The following is a 22342-nucleotide window of genomic DNA, read 5'->3' as shown; positions in this document are numbered from 1 at the left end:
TGTGCAGCCTTATGTTTGTTAAGCAATCCTGATATCACATTATCATGGAATTCCAATATTGGGTTTCAGAAAATTTGCTGCCTTCTCCAGCAGGTTGGTTTTTGTGCTCACTAAAAACAAACGAGAAGATAGAAAAGAACGAAACAATCTTCCCCGCCAACTTGCAGCATCAATAATAAACTCTACAACATCAAGTAATACAACCTTTGGGCGCAGAACTGGATTTTTTGTTTATTCATTCGTGGGACATGGGTGTTGCTGGCTGACCAGCATTTATGGTCCATCCCTAATTGCCCTTGGAGGGCAGTTGAGCGTCAACCACATTGCTATGGCTCTGGAGTCACCTGTAGACCAGACCAGGTAAGGATGGCAGATTTCCTTCCCTAAAAGGACATTACTGTACCAGATGGGTTTTTTCTCCCAACAAATCGATAATGGTTTCATGGTCATTAGTAGATTCTTTTGACTGAATTCAAGTTACATCATTTGCCATGATAGGATTCGAACCCAGGTCCCCAGAACATTAGTTTCTGGATTAATAGTCTACAAATAATACCACTAAGCCATCCATAATTCCAACAATATATATCTTGAGCACAAATCAGAAAAGCACTTCCTTCTGCGCCAGTTTGAAACTTCTGCTTTTCTCCCAGTCATTGAGGGGTAATTTTCTCTCCATTCTGATTGTAACTGCCAGATTTGGCCTCATCTTTCCACAGCAACCAAGCTATGATCACAAAGTAACCACCGTTATCTGACTAGACCATGCATCACCAAGTTTTTTAACAAATCTAGGTTCCTACCAGGAATTAGGGGGAAAAAAATGAATGATACTTAAAATAGGAGTTGTTGAACTGGAGTGTAATGAGGTCAGAAAGCTAACAGTTAAATGTGGAGCAACAATGGGAGATGGAGTTTGAGAGATTTCTACACATTAAAGAAATCAAGGGATATGGGGAGAGAATGGTTAAATGACATACTATTTGAATGTGGAGCAGGTTCCGACAATCGTCTTGATTATGGCTGATCATCGAAGTCAATATCCTGATCCTCCCCTTTTCTCTATATCCCTTGATCCCTTTAGCCCCAAGAGCTATATCTAATTTCTTGTTTAAATCACACAACGTTTTGGCCTCAACTACTGTGGTAACGAATTCCACGCATTCACTGTTCTCTGGGTGAAGAAATTTCTCCTCACCTCAGTTCCAAAAGCCCTTTATCCTCTAACCATGACTCCTAGTTCTGGACTCCCCCACCACTGGGGACATTCTTTCTGAATCTACCCTGTCTAACCCTGTTAGAATTTTGTAAGTTTCTATGAGATCCCCCCTCACTCTTCTAAACTCCAGTGAATATAATCCTCACCGACTTAGTCTCTCTCTCTCTCTCCTCATAAGACAGATCTGCCATCCCATGAATCAGCCTGGTAAACCTTTGGACATCCTTTCTCAGATAAGGACACCAAAACTGTACACAAAATTGCAGGTGTGGCCTCACCAACGCCCTGTACAATTGCAATAAAACATCCCCATTCCTATAATCAAATCTTGCAATGAAGGCCAACATACCATTTGCCTTTACTGCCTGCTGAACCTGCCCACTTACTTTCAGCGACTGATGCATGAGGACACCAAGGTCTCACAGAGTATCCAACTCTCTCAATTTACACCCATTCAAGTAATAATCTTCCTTCCTACTTTTGCTACTGAAGTGGATAAACTCACATTTATCCATATTATACTGCATCTACCATGCATATTCCCACTCACTCAGTTTGTCCAAATCAAGCTTAAGATTCTCTGCATCCTCCTCACAGCTCAGGCTCCCATCCAACTTTGTATCATCTGCAAATGTGGCGATAAAACATTCAGTTCCCTCTTCCAAATCATTAATATATAATGTGAACAGTTGGGATCCTAGCACAGACCCCTGCGAAATCCCACTAGTCACTGACTGCCAATTGGAAAAAGATTCAGTTATGCCAATTCTTTGCTTTCTATCAGCTAACCAGCTTTCTATTCATTTCAAGACATTATCCACAATCCCATGTGCTTAGTATTTATATAGTAGTCTGCTATACGAGACCTTTGCAAAAGACTTCTGAAAGTCTAAATAAACCACATCATAGAATCCTACAGTTTAGGAAAGAGATCCTTTGGCCCATCAAGTGCGCACCGACCACCCAGGCCCTTGCATTTACCCTAGCTAGTACCCCGATATTAAGAGGCAATTTAATATGGCCAATCCACCTAATTTGCTTCCTAAATGCTGAGTTATGAAGTCCTTGATAATGGACTCCAGCAACTTCCCCAATACTGACATTCAAGGGGCCAACCCATTCCTGCTCCTAATTTCTATGTTCCATTCCTAGGGATGTGGGAAATGAGAGACTCGTGCTAATTTTGATACATACTGCAGTGAGAATTAATTACTCCAAACCATTTTGTATGGGGTTAAGAAATCCCAGAAGGTACAAGAAGCAGGAAGTAAATTAGATGCTGCAATAGGCAAGGTCAAAGGGAACACAGTGTTGAGCCCCAGGCCAAAGGTGGTTTCCCTGGAAATGACAGGCAAGTAGGGAGATATGAACACTAAGAAGCAGCCAAAGCTTCTCAGCACTGTTCCTGCGCTGTATGAAAAATCAGGTCTGTTGGCGTGAGTTGCAGTTACCGACCATGCAGGTAGGTGGCAAATAGCCATGTTATTCTCCAGACATGGAGGCTAGCTGCAAAATAGGCAAGAGCACTCTTGATTAATGAACAATTGTGGACTGTATCAGCAGGATGTTTAAGGTGAGGTGAGGTAAAGGATGGTGCCTCTACATCATTCAAAGCCCCCCCAAACCTAAATTCCAGCCCTATACAACATTTTGTGCTCCACGTGCCTGGGGTATAAGGTGACTGGGGGGGAGGTATTGCAGTGTCTCATTTTTCTTTACTGTGTACACAGATCAGTAGGGGTAGTTGGAGGCCAAGGCAGGAGCAGTGAACATGCATTGTGATATCACAGTTGTACAAGACAGGGAACCTGATTACAACTGCAAGGTAAGGGTTTTTCTTTGAGTTTCAGAACTTAGTTTAGTTGATAACTATTCTTAGTAGTCACTAACTCTACTGGTTGGTGAGTTCTAACTAAATAAGATTTTATTTTGTTTGTTTACTTGGTTCATTTCAGTAGATGCCAGAGGGTCAGAAATGTCAGTTTGTGCAATTGCATGCCTATCAAGACAGATGTGGAAAATCAAGGAATCTTCAGAAATCCTTGACAACCAAATCTGCAGGGAGTGTCCATTTGCAGCTCCTAACAGCCTGCATGGATTGGATGGAGCAGCAATTCCACATATTTAGAAGCATGCAGATGGCAGAAAGCATCATAGGCAGGAGTTTCAGGGATGTGACCACACCCATAGATGAGACAGATAGATGGATGATGGTGACGAGAGGCAGGCTATCACCCTCTCAAACAAGTATACTGTTTTGGATACAGTTGGGGGTGGGGGAAGAGAAATTGGCCTACCAATGGTCAGTGACAGCAGTAGCCAGAACAGTGTCACTACAATGGCTTTGTTGCACAGCAGGTAGGGTTGAAGTGCAGGCAAGCACTCGTAATTAGGACTCCATAGTCAGGGACATAGGCATTTCTGTGGCCACAAGCAATGGGAACCAGAGCAGCGGGTCAGTATGCAAGGAGAAAATAGAGATCAATAGGACAATCAAGCAGGATCAGATTAAGTTTGAAGAACAGAAGGGACAGAAGGGACAGAAGTACAAAAGGTGTATTGACTCAGCAAGGAAGGAAAAATAACAAAAAAGGTGAAGGATACATTTGAGTGTGCAGTCAAAATTAGAGCTCTTTACACTAATGCACAGGGTGTAAGGAACAAATTGAATAAACTCCAGGCACAGATTCAAATCAGTAACTATGATGTCATAGCCATTACTGAGACATGATGCAGAATAGTCAGGACTGGGAACTAATGGAACAGTTTATATACAGTATGCAGGAGGGATAGAGAAAACAGCAGCAATGGTGGAGGAGCAACTCTGACCAATAACAATCTCTTCTATGGTGAAGGAGAGTGCAAAGGGAATGCATCCAATAGAGCCCCTATGGATGCACTGAGGAACCAAAACCACAACAGGCGTCATATATAGACCACTTGGTAGTAGCCCAGATTGCTAGATGGTATAAATGCTGAAATTAGACAACTATATAGTATTAACTCTGCTTTTACTAATGTGTGATTTTAATCTCAACACAGACTGGGAAGGACAGACATGTGTTTGCCAGAAAGGTTATGAATTTCTGAGCGTGTCCAAGATAGTTTCCTACAGCAGCATGTTTTGGATGCAACAAGGGGTCAAGCGTTACTAGATCTGGTACTGAGCAATGAACCTAATTTAATTAGTGACCTCATTGTTTGTGAACACTTGTCAAACAGTGATCTCTGATTTGGTTTATTGTCATGATGTGGGTATGCCGGCATTGGACTGGCGTAAACACAGTAAAAAGTCTGACAACACCTGGTTTTAGTCCAACCAATTTATTTGATAATAGACTCAGAGGCCAGAACTCTCCATTCACCTGACGAAGAGGGAAACCTCGAAAGCTTGTGAGTCTATTATCAAATAAATTGGTTGGACTAAAACCTGGTGTTGTCAGACTTTTTACTTGGTTTATTGTCACATGTATTGGTATACAATGAAAAGTATGATTTCTTGTGTGCTATAGAAGGTATACCATTCATAGGGAGGGAAAGGAGAGGGTGCAGAATGTAGTGTACAGTTATAGCTAGGATGTAGAGAAAGATCAAATTAACAGATGCAGGTCCATTCAGAAATCTGACTGCAGCAGGGAAGAAGCTCTTCTTGAGTTGGTTGATACATGACCTTAGACTTTTGTATCTTTTTCCCAACAGAAGGTGGCAGAAGACAATATGTCTGGGGTGCACGGGTCCTTGATTATGTTGGCTGCTTTGTCGAAGCAGCGGGAACTGTATATGGAGTCAATGGAAGGGAGGTTGGTTTGCATGATGGATTGGGCTTCGCTCACAACCCTTTATAGTTTCTTGAAGTTTTGGTCACAGCAGGAGCCATACCAAGTTGTGGTCATCACATGATTGTGTTTACTGCAGCATTTGTAAAGATCAGACACTAAAATTTTGGATTTAAACAAAGCAAACTTGGGAAACTATGCTCAAGGGTAGAACAACCGAGGAACAGTGAAGCATATTCAAAAGAAACATTTAATACTATTCGGAAGAGACTTAACAGACTCACTTTTAAACCAAAGTCTCCATGAGAAGCAAATGAGCAGCCTGATAAATTTCCAGGTTCCAGAAGCATTTCAGGTCAGAACTGGGGTTGTTCTCCCTGGAAAGACGGAGGATGAGGGGTGACCTAATAGAGGTGTATAAAATTATGAAGGGCACAGATAGGGTGAACAGCGGGAAGCTTTTTTCCAGGTCGGAGGTGACGAACACAAGGGGTCAGAAGTTCAAGGTGAGGGGGGCAAGGTTCACCACAGATGTCAGGGGGACGTATTTTACACAGGGGGTGGTGGGGGCCTGGAACGTGCTGCCAAGCAAGGTGGTTGAGGCGGACACGCTGGGATCGTTTAAGACTTATCTAGATAGCCACATGAACAGACTAGGAATAGAGGGATACAAACAAATGGTCTAGTTGGGCAGATGAGCAGCGCAGGCTTGGAGGGCCGAAGGGCCTGTTCCTATGCTGTACTGTTCTTTGTAAGCAGTTTGTGCCATGAGAAGGAAAAGCTCCACCTCACACAAAAAAAAAGCCATGGACTTCTAAGGATGTAAGAGACAGCATAAAATTAAAAGGGCTTATAAAAATGCAAAGAATAGAACAGACTCACAGAATGGGTCAAATACAAAGACCAACAAAGGGCTACAAAGCTGCTTATAAGAGCTGCAAAAGGGGATTATGAAGAGAAACTCGAAAGGGACATAAATGAGAATAAGAGATTTTATAGTTATATAAAGGGGAAACGGCTGTTTAAAAGCACTACTGGCCCTCTAAAGATGGAGTGTGGGAATGTTGTCAATAACCACGAGTAAATGGTAGACGTGCTGAACGAGTATTTTGTTCCAGTGTTCACAGTAGAAAGGGAGAACAGCTTGCCTGAATTCCCAGGGAAAGTAAGGGGACCAGGGACAAGGTCTAAATAGAATTAGCTTAAGTGAATCAGCTTAAGTGAATCATCGGTAACGGGGAAACTAATGAAACTGAACAAATCCCCTGGTTCTAATGCCTTCCATCCACGTATGTTAAAAGAGCTACGAGAACACATTGCCAATGCCCTAGCTATAATCTTTCACAGCTCCCTTGATTCAGGGGTTGTATCCATAGACTGGAACTTGGCTTATATCACTCCGCTCTTTAAGGGTGACAGAGGGGAAACCGGGGAATTACACGCCAGTTAGTCTAATGTCTGTGGTGGGAAAGTTGTTGGAGTTACTAATCAAGGAAAGGGTAACTGATCATCAAAAAATTCCAGTGAATCAGAGAGAGTCAGCATGGATTCACGAAGGGTAGGTCATACCTGACAAACCTCAGAGTTCTCTCAGAGGTGAGAGATGGATATTGTTTTATGGACTTCTAGAAGGCTCTTGATAAAATCCTGTATAGTAGATTGTAAACTAAGGTGGAAGCCCATGGAGTTGATGGTAGATTGCTGACATGGATAGGAAATTGTTTGAGCAACAGGAAAGAGCGTTGTAATAATGCAAGTACTGAAACTGGGAGGATGTGACTTGCACTGTCCCATCCTGGCCTCAATTATTTACAATATTCATTCACGACTTAGGTAATGGCATAAAAAGATACCCAAATTTGCAGGTGACATAAAAATTGGGCAGCATTGTAATGTTGAAGGCAGCATAAAATTACAACAGGATATTGATAGGGAACTGAATGCACTGTCTTCAAATTTAAAGAGATACAAAGTTGGGTGGAAGGCTGAGCTGTAAAGAGGAAGCAGAGACGCTTCAGCATGATTCGGACGGGCTGAATGTGTGGGCATCTGCATGGTAAATGTAGTACAATGTGGATAAATGTGAGGTTATCCATTTTGATAGCAATAATTTAAAGACAGCTTACTTGAAGGGGGGCAAATTGAGAGGTGGATCCTCAAGACCTTGGCGTCTTCGTGCGTCAGTCGCTGACAGTAAGCATGCAGGTACAGCAGGCAGTAAAGAAGGCAAATGGTATGTTGGCCTTCATAGTGAGAGGATTCGAGTATAGGAATAGGGATGTTTGGCTGCAATTCTGTAGGGAATTGCTGAGGTCACATCTGGAGTACTGTGTGCAGTTTTGGTGTATTTATCTGAGGAAGGATGTCCTTGCTATAGAGGGAGTACAGTGAAGTTTACCAGGCTGATTCCTGGGATGGTAGGTCTGTCATATGAGGAGCCACTAAGTTGGTTAGGATTATGTTCACTAGAATTCAGATGAGTGAGAGGGAATCTCACAGAAACTTATAAAATTCTAACAGGATTAGACAGGATAGATTCAGAAAAATGTTCCCAATGGTGGGGGAGTCCAGAACTAGGAGTCACAGTTTGAGGATATGGGGTAAACCTTTTAGGACTGATGGGAGGAGAAATTTCTTCACACAGAGGGTGGCGAATGTGTGGAATTCACCACCACAAAATGTAGTTCAAGCCAAAATGTTGTCTGATTTCAAGAACAAATTAGATGTAGCTCTTGGGGCTAAAGGGATCAAGAGATATGTTTGGGGGGTGGGGGGGGGGGGGGGGGGGGGAGGGTGGGTGGAAAGAAGAGTGGCAATCAGGGTATTGAATTCGATGATCAGCCATGATCAAAATGAAGGCTCGAAGGGCTGAATGACCTTCTCCTGCTTCTAGTTTCCATGTTTTTATGATAGATTGGCTGAATAGGCCAAGCTATGGCAAATGGATTTTAATATAAACAACTGAGGTTATCTATTTCGTATCAAAAATGGCTGGATCAGAGTATTGTTTGCAGAAAGCACACAGTTAAATTCAGTGAATGTCCAATGAGATTTGGGAGTTCAGATGCACAACTCCTTAAAATGCCACAAACAGGTACAGAAAATAATCAAGACAGCCAGTGGAATGCTGGCCTTCATAACTAGAGGGCTGGAGTACAGGGATGCAACTGTTATGTTGCAGTTGTACAAAATCCTAGTTAGACTCCCTTAGGAGTACTGAGATCAGGTATGGGCACCACACCTTAGGACGGAGGTTTTGGCCCTGGAGGAAGGTCAACGCAAGTTTGTAAGAATGATACATGGACTTCAGGGGTTAAGTTGCAAGGAAAGATTAGACATTTTAAGGCCTTTATTCTCTCGAATTCAGAAGGTTGAAGGATGAGTTGATAGAAGTCTACAAAATATTTACAGGAAAAAAAAATAGGGTGGAAAAGGATAAATTGTTTCCATTGGTTGAAGGCTCTAGAACCTGCCACCATAATCTCAAAAAACTAGGGCCAAGCCATTCAGGAAAGAAACACTTCTACCCAAAGCAGGGAAGGTTGGAATACTTCCTCAAATGGCAGTGGATGCTAGGTCAAGTCTGAGAGGGACAATTTTTTTTATTGAGTATTATTAAGGGATATGAGCCTAGGGCATTTACATGGGGTCAGGCCGCAGATCAGCCACAACCTTATTGAATGGCTTGAATTACAGGCTCAAGGGGCTGCATGGCCTACACCTACTGTTCCTATGGTGGACAAGGGCTGGTCAACAAATCCCATCAACAACAAAATTCTTCAACAGGTGGATCAGCTAATGGTTGTGAAGGCAGACTAAAGGTTGCAGCAGGATGTTTTCTTCTATCATACTGACTCACCTGATCGTTGAAAGCAGGTGTCGCTCCATTAAAACAGTGTGACGCCTACTGTGCCCTTACTTTAAAAACAAACACAAACCTTTCCAAGGTAGCAAAGTCCTTTGGCAATCATCTAGAAGAGATGGGGCAGGATTGTAATGTCTGGAAACTTCTTGTCACAACCTGACACATAAGAACATAAGAAATAGGAGCAGGAGTAGGCCATCTAGCCCCTCAAGCCTGCCCCGCCATTCAATAAGATCATGGCTGATCTGTCGTGGCTCAGTTCCACATTCCTGCCCTCTCCCCATAACCCTTAATCCCCTTGCCTATCAAAAACCTATCAACCTGCGTCTTAAAAATATTGAGCGAGGCAGCCTCCACCAATTCAACGGGCAGAGAATGCCAGAGATTCACCACCCTTTGAGTGAAGAAGTTCCTCAACTCCGTTCTGAACACCCCCCCCTTTATCCTGAGGCTGTGCCCTCTAGTCCTACTGTCCTTTCTGAGCGGGAAGAGCCTCTCCACCTCTATCCTGTCCATCCCATTCAACATCTTATACGTCTCAATGAGATCTCCCCTCATTCTTCTAAACTCTAACGAGTACAAGCCTAGTTTATTCAGCCTCTCCTCATAGTTCAACCCCCTCAACTCCGGAATCAGCCTAGTAAACCTCCTCTGCGCTCCCTCCAAGGCCAAAATATCCTTGACACAAAACAGATAGTTTCAAAATCAACCTTTTCACTCCAATTGAGGCAGAGGGTGGTTCATTGTTAGCAGCTGTGTCACAGCAGCCCTCTTCAGGCTTAACTCTGACCACCCAGGGATTAGAAAGTATGGTCTAAAACTAGTCTGCTGGAATTGGAGTAGCTATGGGCAGAGAATCTATTTTGGCAAGGCTCAGCCCACATTAAAAAGCCTGATATGATTCACAGTAAAGATTTCTACATGAAAGACAATGGTGAGCTAACAGGGAGTGTTGTCCATCTATCGAACTGTACCTTTACTTGGGGCATGGAAACTATTCTAACCTCATTAAATAAGCATTGCCTTTTTGTTTTGGGTATTTCATTACTTTACAAGGCTTCCTTCAGGAACCAGAGGAAAACAAGCATAATAAAAACCTTTCATTAAATGAAATAGTGAGCAAATTCCAATTTAGTATACTGTATTCACTGTTCACAATGCTGTTTCCTCCACACCGGGAAGACCAAAAACAGATTAGATGACCGCTTTGTGGAACACCTCTACTAATTCTGTGAGCTTGACCCCGAGCTTCTGGTTGCCAATCATTTTAATTCTCCTCTGTTTTTGTGTTGGCATTTCCATGCTAAACCTGCTGCAGCATTCCAGCAAACCTCACAGGCCAGAGAAACAAAACCCCTTTCAAACAGACAATCTACACCTTCTGGACTCAATCTTGAATTCAACAATTTCAGACCATGAATTCGATCCCTCATTTTGATTGGCAGAATATTGAACAAGATTAAAAAAACATTCACACCTCATCTGAGTATTTTGTTTTAAAACCACATCATGAGCACTTCCTTTGCCTTTTATACAACAAAATCTGTCATTTAAACTCATCTAACTTCTACCCAAACAGACTTTCCATTTTGATTTTCCTACCCCCCCCCCACCATTTGCACAAACTTATTACATTTTTATCTTCCTTTAGTCTGAAGGTCCTTGACCTGGAACATTGGGTCCCATTTTACCACTGCATCGCACCCAAAAACAGGCACAAAAACATGATAAAGTTGGGTGAGAGGCCATTAAAGCGATCCACACCCGTGCCCAACCAGATTGCCACTTTACCGAAACCCATAACGGCGGCGATTCGATTCATGTCCGATTTAAATGTATTTGCATGCATTTAAATTAGTGAACTGTCCGCCCAACTTTATCAGCATTTCCCCTTTACCACCATGTTCGCTGATCTGGAACCATGCCAAAACGGACCAGCTGAATAAAAGTCTAAATCGGGCGCTCCAGCTCTGAAGAGCGAGTTCAGAGCTTCCAACGGCTTTCTGATGAGGTGGTGGGGGAGAAAGCGGGTCAGATCATTCTCTGGTTGGGGGAGGGAGGGGAATGAGGCCAGATGGTTGTCTGGTTGCGGGGGAAGGGAGGGAGGAGCAGGCAGGTTAGATGTATCTCTGGTAGAAAGTGGGGGGAGTGGGAGGGCTGATCATTGTCTGGTGGGAAGGGAGGGGGATATGGGTCAGATGTTCCTCTGGTAGGAGTGGGGGGTGAGGGTAAGTGAGGCCAGATTGTTGTCCGGAGGGGGAGACAAGCAAGATGTAACTCGGGGGGGGGGGGGGGGGGGGGGGGCAGATATATCTCTGGTGGGGGAGTCAGCTGCCACTCTGCAGGCAACCAGTTTTTTTTGGGGGGGGGGGGGGGAGCAAAGATGGTAAATTGGTCTGGGTAGTGGAGAGAGTGAATAAGGGGAATAACAGTGATGCGTGCGGGTAGTGGGGCTGGGTGGATAAGGGTGACAGTGATGTGTGTGTGCACCATCGCTCCCGGGCCACTTTCTGTAGCCTGGGAATGATCTCACACAAGCACACTTCTTCACATTCTTTTCTAACTGTGCGTGCGCAGTTCAGAGCTCCGATCGTTTTGGCTGTGCTAAGTCCCGCCCACAGTGCGAATGGACTGGAGATTTTTTTCCAAGACTGAGTGCGCACGGTGGCACCTGAAAGCAGATTTCTAAGTCAGATCTGCATCACGCCCAGATTCAGCACTTAGAATGAAAATGGTAAAATCGGGCCCATTAACTCAGTTTCTCTCTCCACAGATGCTGCCAGGCATGCCGAGTCTGCTTTATAATGTGGGGAGGTGGTGCCAATGATATGGTCACTAGAATGCCAACCCAGAGAGCCAGGGTAATATTTTGGGGCCACAGGTTTGAATCCCCCATTGCAGATGGAATTTGAATTCAATAGTAATAATGTGGAACTTTAAAAAGTCTAAATAACTACCATGAAATCACTGTCAGAAAAATCATCTGGTTCACATGTCCTTTAGGGAAGGAAACCTGCCATCCTTACCTAGTCCAGCCTACTTATGACCTGAGACCTACAACAATGTGGCTGGATCTAAACTGCCGTCTAGAATGGCTTAGCAAGTCACTCACTTCAAAGGCAATTAGGGATGGGGGTGCCAGCAACACCCACAGCCCACGAGAGAATTCTTAAAGTGCAGTGACACTTCCAACTAAACAACAATAAATCCAAAGAATTTAAGGAAATCTGGAAACAGCTCATTTAAAAGGGCAAGGGATTCAATTGGAACTGAAGTAATTTGTACCCCAGGAAACAAAAATCATTGCTTCACTTGATATTACATTTGGCAAAATAGACGCAATTCTTTTCCACTTGTTTAGTATAAACCAGTTTTTGATCATGTAGGAATGACTATTCGGTCCATTTCCATTTAGAAGTGAATGGACTTCTTAGTGATGGGCAGCAAGGTTGTGCGTGGGGAAGGTCATGTCTCACCAACTTGATTTTTTTTGAAGAGGCAATAAGAATGCTTAATGAGGGAAAGCAGTGGATGTTCTCTACATGACTTTACTAAGACATTTGACAAGGTCCCTTGTGGCTGGCTGGTACAAAAGGTAAACATAGAAACTAGAAGGAGGAATAGGCCATTTGGCCCTTTGACCTGCTCCACCAATCATTTTGATCATCAAATTCACTATCCTGATCCACCTCCTTAACCACATATCCCTTGATCCCCTTAGCTATATCTAATTTCTTCTTGAAATTATAGACAACATTTTGGCCTTAGTGAATTCCACACGTTCACCACCCTCTGGATGAAGAAATTTCTCCTCACCTCAGGGCCAAAAGGTTTACTTCTTATCCTCAGACTATGACCCCTAGTTCTGGACTCCCCCACCATTGGGAACATTCTTTCTGAATCTGCTGTTTACCCTGTTAGAATTTATGAGATCCCCTCTCACCTTTCTAAACTTCAGTGAATATAATCCTTAGTAACACAGTATCTTCATTGCAGTGTTAACATAAACTTACTTGTGACATTAATAAATAAAATTTAAATCACACGGAATTTGGGATGGGTTGGCTAGAAGAATACAGAACTGATCATCCTATCATAGAAAGCATATTAAACTAGAGACAGTGCAGAAAAGATTTACTAAGATGCTACCAGTTCTTGATGGTTTGAGTTATAAAAGGAGAGGTTGGATAGACTAGGACTATTTTCCTCTGGGGCGTAGAAAGCTGAGTGGTGATTTTACAGAGCCCTATTAAATAATGAGGGGCACAGTTCAGCCAGATAATCAATATCTTTTTCCAAAGGTAGGGGAGTTTATAACTAGAGAGTAGAGGTTTAAGGTGAGAGGGGAGAGATACAAGTATCCAGAGGAGCAATTTTTTCCACACACAGGGTGGCAAGTGTCTGGAACAACAATTCAGAGGTAGTAACAGAGGTGGCTACAATTTTGTCTTTTAAAAAGCACTTAGACAGTTACATGAGTAAGGCGGGTAGAGAGGGATATGAGCCAAATGTAGGCAATTGGGACTAGATTCAGCTTCTAAAAAAAAAAAAGAGGGCATGGACAAGTTGGGCTAAAGGGCCTGTTTCTACACTGTAAACCTCTGACTCTATGAGGAAGAACTTCTTCATTTGGAGTGGTGAACCTGTGGAATTCTCTCTCACAGAATGCTGTTGGGGCCAATTTGTTAGGTGTGTTCAAGAGGGAGCTGGACGTGGCCCTTGTGGCTAAAGGGATCAAGAGGTCTGGAGAGAAAGCAGAATGGGCTACTGAAAGTGCATGATCAACCATGATCATACTGGATGGTGACGCAGGCTTGAAGGGCTAAACAGCCTACTCCTGCACTTATTTTGTGTTTCTGGCCTCGTGCAACCCCAGTTTCCATTGCTGCACCAATGTCCACCATGCCTTCGACTGTCTAGATCTGGAATTCTGCCGCAATCTCTCTATTTCTTCATTCCTCTCTCCGCGTTGCAACCTGCTACTTTGACCACCTCTTCTGTCAATCACATTTTCCTCTTCCAATTCTGCTGTATTTATATCTCTTACCACTGTATCTTTCCATCTGTTCTTAAGCCTTCCTGTTCTTTTCCTGTTGGCAGTTCAATCTCCATCACTCACCTCACCTAATTCCCTCTCTCTCCATAACATATGGTCATGCCATTTCTGCTCTTAACAGCCCTCCAGCTATGACCAACCGGATTCAAGATTACAGAAACTAAGAATTTCATTGGGTACCAGTCAGTTGTTTAGTAAATTAAGTACTTTTAATGCGAAGGCATTTAAAACGTGCTTCTGGGTGTCAGGTCTAAGAAAGTGAATGCAATTTGAATAGCCTTCCTGAACAATTGTAATTGGCAAAAATCACAACTTGACACGCGACTGAATGTAGGGTCTGATTTGGAAAAGCTGAATGTTAAAGCAGCTTTGGCATAATTCATGTTTAAAATTTCCCGATATAATAGTTTAGAGAGGAATAGAGAGAGGGAAAGTTTGAACTCGTGGCTGAGGGGATGGTGCAGGAGGGAGGGGTTCAGGTACTTGAGCAATTGGGGCTCATTCTGGGGAAGGTGGGACCTCTATAAGAGGGATGGTCTACACCTGAACCAGAGGGGAATCAATATCCTGGGGGGTAAATTTGCAAAGGCGATGCAGGGAGGTTTAAACTGATTCGGAGGGGGAGAGGGATAGTGAGGAAAGGGGGTGAAAGTGAGGGGGGCATAGTTGGGGAATGCAAGGCACGGCATAGTGGGGGTGGGGCGGAGCAGGGTTTGAAATGTGTGTACTTTAATGCGAGGAGTATTCGCATTAAAGTGGATGAACTTGCAGCGTGGATCAGTACCTGGGACTTTGATGTTGTGGCCATTTCAGAGACATGGATAGAGCAGGGTCAGGAATGGTTGTTGCAGGTTCCGGGGTACAAATGCTTTAGTCGGAGTAGAGATGAAGGTAGAAGGGGGGGTGGGGTAGCATTGCTAGTCAAGGACTGTATCACAGTGTCGGAGAGGAAGTTTGATGAGGACTTGTCTGTTGAGGTAGTATGGGCGGAGATTAGAAATAGGAGAGGAGAGGTCACCCTGTTGGGAGTCTTTTATAGACCTCCTAAAAGTTCTAGAGAGGTTGAGGAAAGGATTGCGGAGACAATCCTGGTTAGGAGTGAAAGTAATAGGGTAATTGTTATGGGGGACTTTAACTTTACGAATATTGATTGGAATTGCTATAGTTCTAGCTCGCTAGAGGGGTCAGTGTTTGTACAAAGCGTGCAGGAAGGTTTTTTGACTCAGTATGTAGATAGGCCAACTAGAGGTGAGGCTATATTGGATTTGGTGCTGGGAAATGAGCCAGACCAGGTGCTAGACTTGGAAGTTGGTGTGCATTTTGGTGATAGTGACCACAATTCGGTTACGTTCACCTTAGTGATGGGAAGGGATAGGCATGAACCTCGGGTCAGTAGTTTTAGCTGGGGGAAGGGCAATTATGAGGCTATTAGGAGTGAATTAGGAAGCACAGATTGGACTAGGAGATTACAGGGACTGGGAACGTCCGAAATGTGGAGTTTTTTCAAGGAGCAGCTACTGCGAGTCCTTGATAGGTATGTCCCTGTCAGGCATGGAGGATTTGGTAGATCTAGGGAATCGTGGTGCACTAAAAGAGTTGAGTCGATGGTTAAAAAGAAAAAGGAGGCTTATGTTCGGATGAGATTGGAGGGCTCAGATAGTGCACTAGAAAGCTTTAGATTGGCTAGGAGGGAGTTGAAGAGTGAGTTGAGAAGGGCTAAAAGAGGACATGAGAAGACTTTGGCTGATAGGATTAAGGAGAATCCTAAGGCGTTTTACAGGTATGTCAAGAACAGAAGGTTGGTCAGGGCAAGATTAGGGCCAGTTACAGACAGCAGGGGGAAGTTGTGTGTGGAACCGGAGGAGATTGGAGAAGTATTGAACCAATATTTCTCTTCGGTGTTCACACAGGGGGACATGAATATAGCTGAGGACGACATTGGGTTGCAGGGGTGTAAAATAGACAGTATTACGGTTGATAAGGGGGATGTGCTGGAAATTCTTGAGGGGCTGAAAATAGATAAGTCCCCTGGTCCGGATGGGATCTACCCTAGGATTCTCTGGGAGGCTAGAGAGGTGATTGCAGAGCCTCTGGCTCTGATCTTCAGGTCGTCATTGGTCTCTGGTGTAGTCCCGGAGGATTGGAGGATAGCGAATGTTGTCCCATTGTTTAAGAAGGGGAACAGAGACTTTGCCGGGAATTATAGACCGGTGAGTCTTACTTCTGTTGTGGGCAAGGTTTTAGAAAAAATTATTAGGGATAGGATTTATAGTTATTTGGAGTGTAATGAATTGATTAGAAATAGTCAGCATGGTTTTGTAGCGGGTAGGTCGTGCCTTACTAACCTTATTGAGTTTTTTGAGAAGGTGACCAAAGAGGTGGATGGGGGCAAGGCAGTTGACGTGGTATATATGGATTTTAGTAAGGCGTTCGATAAGGTTCACCATGGTAGGCTTCTGCAGAAAATGCAGATGTATGGGATTGTGGGTAATCTAGGAAGTTGGATCAGGAATTGGCTATCAGATAGGAGACAGAGGGTGGTGGTTGATGGTAAATATTCATCATGGAGTTCGGTTACGAGTGGTGTGCCTCAGGGATCTGTTTTGGGGCCACTGTTGTTTGTAATTTTTATTAATGATCTGGATGAGGGTATAGTTGGGTGGATTAGTAAATTTGCTGATGACACCAAAGTCGGAGGTGTGGTAGATTGTGAGCAAGGGTGTCATAGTCTGCAGGGAGACTTAGATAGGTTGCAGAGCTGGGCCGAGAGGTGGCGGATGGAATTTAATGCGGAGAAGTGTGAGGTAATTCACTTTGGTAGGAGCAACAGATGTGTCGAGTATAGGGCTAACGGGAGGACTTTGAATAGTGTGGATGAACAGAGGGATCTAGGTGTATGTGTACATAGATCCCTGAAAGTTGGGAATCAAGTAGATAAGGTTGTTAAGAAGGCGTACGGTGTCTTGGCGTTTATTGGTAGGGGGATTGAATTTAGGAGTCGCAGCGTCATGTTGCAACTGTACACTACTCTAGTGCGGCCGCACTTGGAGTACTGTGTGCAGTTCTGGTCCCCGCATTACAAGAAGGATGTGGAGGCGTTGGAGAGGGTGCAGAGGAGGTTTACTAGGATGTTGCCTGGTATGGTGGGGAGGTCCTATGAGGAGAGACTGAGGGATTTAGGGTTGTTTTCGTTGGAAAGAAGGCGGCTAAGAGGGGATCTTATTGAAACATATAAGATGATTAGAGGTTTAGATAGGGTGGATAGTGATAGCCTTTTTCCTCGGATGGAGAAAGCTAGCACGAGGGGGCATGGCTTTAAATTAAGGGGGGGTAGCTACAGGACAGATGTCAGGGGTAGGTTCTTTACCCAGCGGGTGGTGAGGGATTGGAATGCCCTGCCTGCTGCAGTTGTAAATGCGTCTAGTTTGGGGGCGTTTAAGAGATCTCTGGATAGGTTTATGGACGAAAAGGGATTGGTATAGGCTAGTGGGTCATTGTTTTTGTAACTGGTCGGCGCAACATCGTGGGCCGAAGGGCCTGTTCTGCGCTGTAATGTTCTATGTTCTATAATGAGTGGGCTCAGTTCCATTGCTTCAATATTACTGGTGGGAACCAGCAGCAGCTTGAACCCACATCTCTTCAATCTATTAAAGGGCAACATACTAGCACAATTAGCCATCCAAGTCACTATGCCAATGCAGTAATAACAGTTAGGGTTCCTGTCCTTTAATTGCTATTCAGTCACACTTATTGCAAAGAAGTCATATCGGGGCACCTTGTTAACATGCCCTTTCTAGGCTATGGTCTGAATCCCATCACCAACAGCACTCATGGTGCCCCCACCCTGTCACAAACCAACACCCATGGAGCCCCCACCCTGTCACCAGCCAACACCCACAGAGCCCCAAATGAGCCCATGTCTTGGGCAGAAAAGAAAAATAAATATAAATCATAAAATGGTTAAGGCATAGGAAGTAATTCAAGTGGTGAAGTCTGTGTCAGCTTTCTACTGGAGCAATTCAGCTAGTTTCACTCCACTGGCCTCTCCCCAAAACCCTACAGTTTTCAAATCTTCATAATCATTTATCAGATGCTTATCCAATTCTATTTTGAAAGCCATAATTGGATCTGCCTTCATCACCCTCCCATGCCAATTACTTATATTCTAGGCCCTTCTGGCCAAAATTGAAGCAGCTAACTTTGTCTTCATCAGAGAACATAAAGATGATTAAATCATGAAGGATTTAGTAGATAGGAAGAAACCGTTCACAAGAAATCAGAGTAAACCATATGGTCCATTGAGCCTGCTCCGCCATTCAGTTTGGTCAGAGCTGTTTCTGGGCTTCAACTCCACTTCCCTGCTTGCTCCCCACACCTCATGGTTCCCCGAGTGACCAAAAGTCTGTCTATCCCAGATTTAAATGGATTCAATGATTATGTTTCTTATTCACAGACTTGTCGTGTTATAATTGTCTGGCTCTGGAGGTTTGGAAAGAGCTGTACTTAGCATTGCTATTCAATAGGCAGACAATTCCTAAATCAGAACACCACGATCTGCTGGTGTCAGCAAGTTGAATTACAGACAAATAAAAAGCATGGATTCAAATTGTAGATGCACCGCTCTCCCAAGCCCCACAGATTCCAATGTACAACCCACAAAGACTAAAAGCTCAGGCATGCTAGCTACAAAGAGATGCAGAACTCCATACACAAAGGTGTCAAGCAGCTGCTAAATATAAATGCAACTTTGCTTGATCCACTTGAAATTGAAATACAAATATAACAAGAGTCACATTTGGGCTTCAAATCTGCACCCTTTCGTTAGGCTGGACCAACTGCTTTTAACAATAGACCAGTGAACGCTGTCCCAACACAGCAGCGTCAATCAGGAAGCTGCCTACACAGCCACTGTCCACTGTGCATTTGTGTTCACAAGAAACATATTTTTAGATCTTGCCCTGTCTCCCACCTTTCCCCCACCCAAGCTCTTCTCCCTCCCTCCTGGGCCAATTAACATTGTTATCTCCCACTCCCTAGACAGGAATTTATGAAAATAGCAAAACATAAAGCAACAAATGCATTCTTCCATATCACCATAAATCCATAACCATGTCAATTCATTGCTGGGGTTTATTATTATGAATCCAGATCATAAATTGATTCTGCTACAGTAATTTAGTCTCTCTTTAAAACTATGTAAACACTGACTACACGATTCCACACCCCTAGTAGTGATAAGATCCATCACACCAATTCCTAACTGGAATAACTTTTTCTTTCTCAGACTCAAGTCATAAAATGCCTCACATTTACAGGACATACTTGTCTTAAATTTATATTTATGAAGCCAAAAGTGAGGTGAAAAAAAAATCACAGGGATGGCAGAAGCAGAACAAATCAGTGATTTTAAAAGGAAATTGGGAGGACATGGAAAGGAAATAAACCTACAGAGCTACAGGGATAGAGCAGGGCAGCGGCACTGGGAATGACTGCATTATTTTGTAGGGAGGCAACATGGTCTTCTGTGCTGTAAATTACTATGACTAATGGTTAAGTGACACTCGAGTCTTCTGATCTTTTCAAACTTTGTGCCATCCTGCATCTTGATTCCTTTCCCAAAAACTGAAAAAAAAATGGATTGCTGTGCACGATGGCATAGTGGTGAGCACTGCTGCCTTACAGCGCCAGGGACCCAGGTAATTCCCAGCTTGGGTCACTGTGTGTGGAGTTTGCACATTCTCCCTTTGTCTGCATGGGTTTCCTCTGATTTCCTCCCACCCTCCAAAGATGTGCGGGTTAGGTCCACTGGCCATGCTAAATTGCTCCTTAGTGTCCCAGGATGCATAGGTGAGGGGGATTAGTTTTACCCTACTGTAGTAGGGTAAATATGTGGGGTTACAGGGATAAAGCCTAGAAGGGATTGTTGGTGGTGCAGGCTTGATGGGCCAAATGGTTCCTTTTGCACTATAGGGTTTCTTTGATTCATGCTACAAAGCCAATTAGAAACTCAAACTTGCAAAGATCACACACACTCAAAGACAGTGGCTGATTTTTAAAAAAATCCACTCAAACTTTCCCTTTGCACTGCAGGCCAAATGAACATCAAGTCAAGCAGGTTGAGATCACACTGCATTTTTTTTTAATTCATTCGTGGGACATAGGCATCACTGGCCAGCATTTATTGCCCATCCCTAGTTGCCCAAGGGCAACTGGGAGTCAACCACATTGCTGGGGCTCTGGAGTTGCATGTAGGCCGGAACAGGTAAGGACGACAGATTTCTTTCCTTCACATTAGTGAACCGGATGGGTTTTTCTGGTAATTGACAATGGTTTCATGGTCATCAGAAGATTCTTAAATGCAGATGATTTTTATTGAATTCAAATTTCATCATTTGCTGGGGTGGGATTCAAACCCAGGTCCCCAGGACATTAGCTGTGTTTCTTGGTTAATAGTCTAGTGATAATATCACTAGGTCATCACCTTCCTTACTCAACTACTCTAAAAGCAATTTCACATTGCAGAATTGCAGCCAGAGCAGTCCTCATCTCCCTTGGTCAAATGGTGCACTTACCATTAATCAGGCCTAGCCTGAACCAACTGCACAACAGATCCAGGAAAATGTAGGTATTAATGTAATATAAAGTGAAGATTGCTAATTTCTGTAGATGTGGCATCTCCTCAAGTTCAAACAATGAATTCATAGGCTAAGGAACAGATCAGCGTTGTACGATTATTTCTAGAATGTTGCAAAGATTTGGTACAGATATCCAAGATATGCCTCCTTCTGTGCCGTAAACATTTGACCCAATGTTTGAACACGAGTACATGGAAAACCTGCATTTTAATCAGAAACTAACAATCTGCCTTCCCAGGCTATCCAAAAGTCTATTTAACTACAACAATGAAAAAATTCAAAATCGCCCACAGAAACAACCTCCTTCTCACGCCAGCCTTTTTCTTTGAAAAGGCAATTAAAAGTAATTCATCTGTTAATTTTGGAATATTGAACTGATGAACATCACAATGGAGTTTACTTATACAGATATCATAATTTGTGGTCAACATCTACACTTGCTTAACAGACCTCGTGTTACCATAAGTTACAAACTAGTCAAAAACATCAAAGCAGGAAAAATAGTTTGTTTAGTCTCCAAGTGTCTCAAAACATGACTGCACATTAGATATTAAACTGTCTTTCTTTTTACAGTTTAGCTTCTTTACTCAAAAGGAGAACGATTTCTCTCTGATCCATTCCTGTTTCCACAAATGTCAATACATTCAACACAAAACAGGTAAAAGAATCAGAGCAAGTTAAAAATTCTAAATAAGATTTGGCTTGGTCAATGTATAACACATCAGTGGAAATTATACAGCTCTATTCAGAACCATGATAAAACATGCAGGAGGGGAAATAGAACACCTTCCAGGTTCTCTTTTGGGTAAAGCAACTAAACTAAACAAACTAAGGGATAAAGCAAGGGGATAGCCCCTTAAACGGAGGAACCGTCCCAAGCGAAGAACATAGAGTTAAGAAAACTTAAAATACTAAACCAAAATGTGATTAAAGGGGCTAGAACAAAGAATATTACAGCACTGGAACAGGCCCTTCGGCCTTCCAAGCCTGCACTGAACATGCTGCCCAACTGAACGAAAAACCGCCTACCCTTCCGGGCACCATATCCCTCTATTCCCATCCTAATCATGTATTTGTCAAGACAACCCTTTAAAGTCACTATTGTATCTGCTTCCACTACCTCTCCCAGTAGTGAGTTCCAAGCACCCATCACTTCTTGAGTAAAGCATTTGCCTCTTACATCTCCTTTAAGCCCTGCCCCTCGCAGCTTAAACCTACGCCCCCTAGTAATTGACTCTTCCAACTTGGGAAAAAGCTTCCGACTATCCACTCTGTTCATGCACCTCAAACTTGTAGCCTTCTATCAGGTCGCCCCACAAATCCGTCCTTCCAATGAGAACAAACCAAATTTCTCCAACCTCTTCTCATACTAATGCCCTCCATACCAGGTGACATCCTGGTAATTCTTTTCTGTACCCTCACCAAAGCCTCCAGTACCTTCTGGTAGTGTGGCGACCAGAATTGAACACTATATTCTAAGTGCGGTCTAAAGTTCTACAAAGCTGAAACAGGACTTGCCAATTTTTAAACTCAATGGCCCAGTGGATGAAGGCGAGCATGCTGTATGCCTTCTTGATTACCTTCTCCATCTGCGTTGCTGCTTTAAGTGAGTGACCTTGTACCTGTACACCCAGATGCCTCTGCCTATCAATACTCTTAAGGGTTCTGCCATTTACTGTATATTTCCCAGCTGTATTAGATCTTACAAAATGCATTAGCTCACATTTGTCTGAATTAAACTTAATATGCCATCTCCCCACCCAAGTCTCCAACCAATCCATATCCTGCTGT

At 43.4% G+C, this 22342-nt stretch overlaps 1 protein-coding gene across 2 annotated transcripts in view; it reads right to left on the bottom strand.

Moving 5' to 3' along the window:
- The window catches only part of rbm15 (RNA binding motif protein 15), a 44408-nt gene that overhangs the window by 2419 nt on the left and 19647 nt on the right, over window positions 1-22342 (bottom strand). The window lies entirely within an intron of this gene.

This window comes from Carcharhinus amblyrhynchos, unplaced genomic scaffold (assembly GCF_965287045.1).
Source record: "Carcharhinus amblyrhynchos unplaced genomic scaffold, sCarAmb.v2.hapA chromosome_208, whole genome shotgun sequence".
Taxonomy (NCBI): Eukaryota; Metazoa; Chordata; class Chondrichthyes; order Carcharhiniformes; family Carcharhinidae; genus Carcharhinus; species Carcharhinus amblyrhynchos.
The sequence above is the reverse complement of the archived record's forward strand: the minus strand, read 5'-3'. Positions and strand labels throughout refer to the sequence as shown.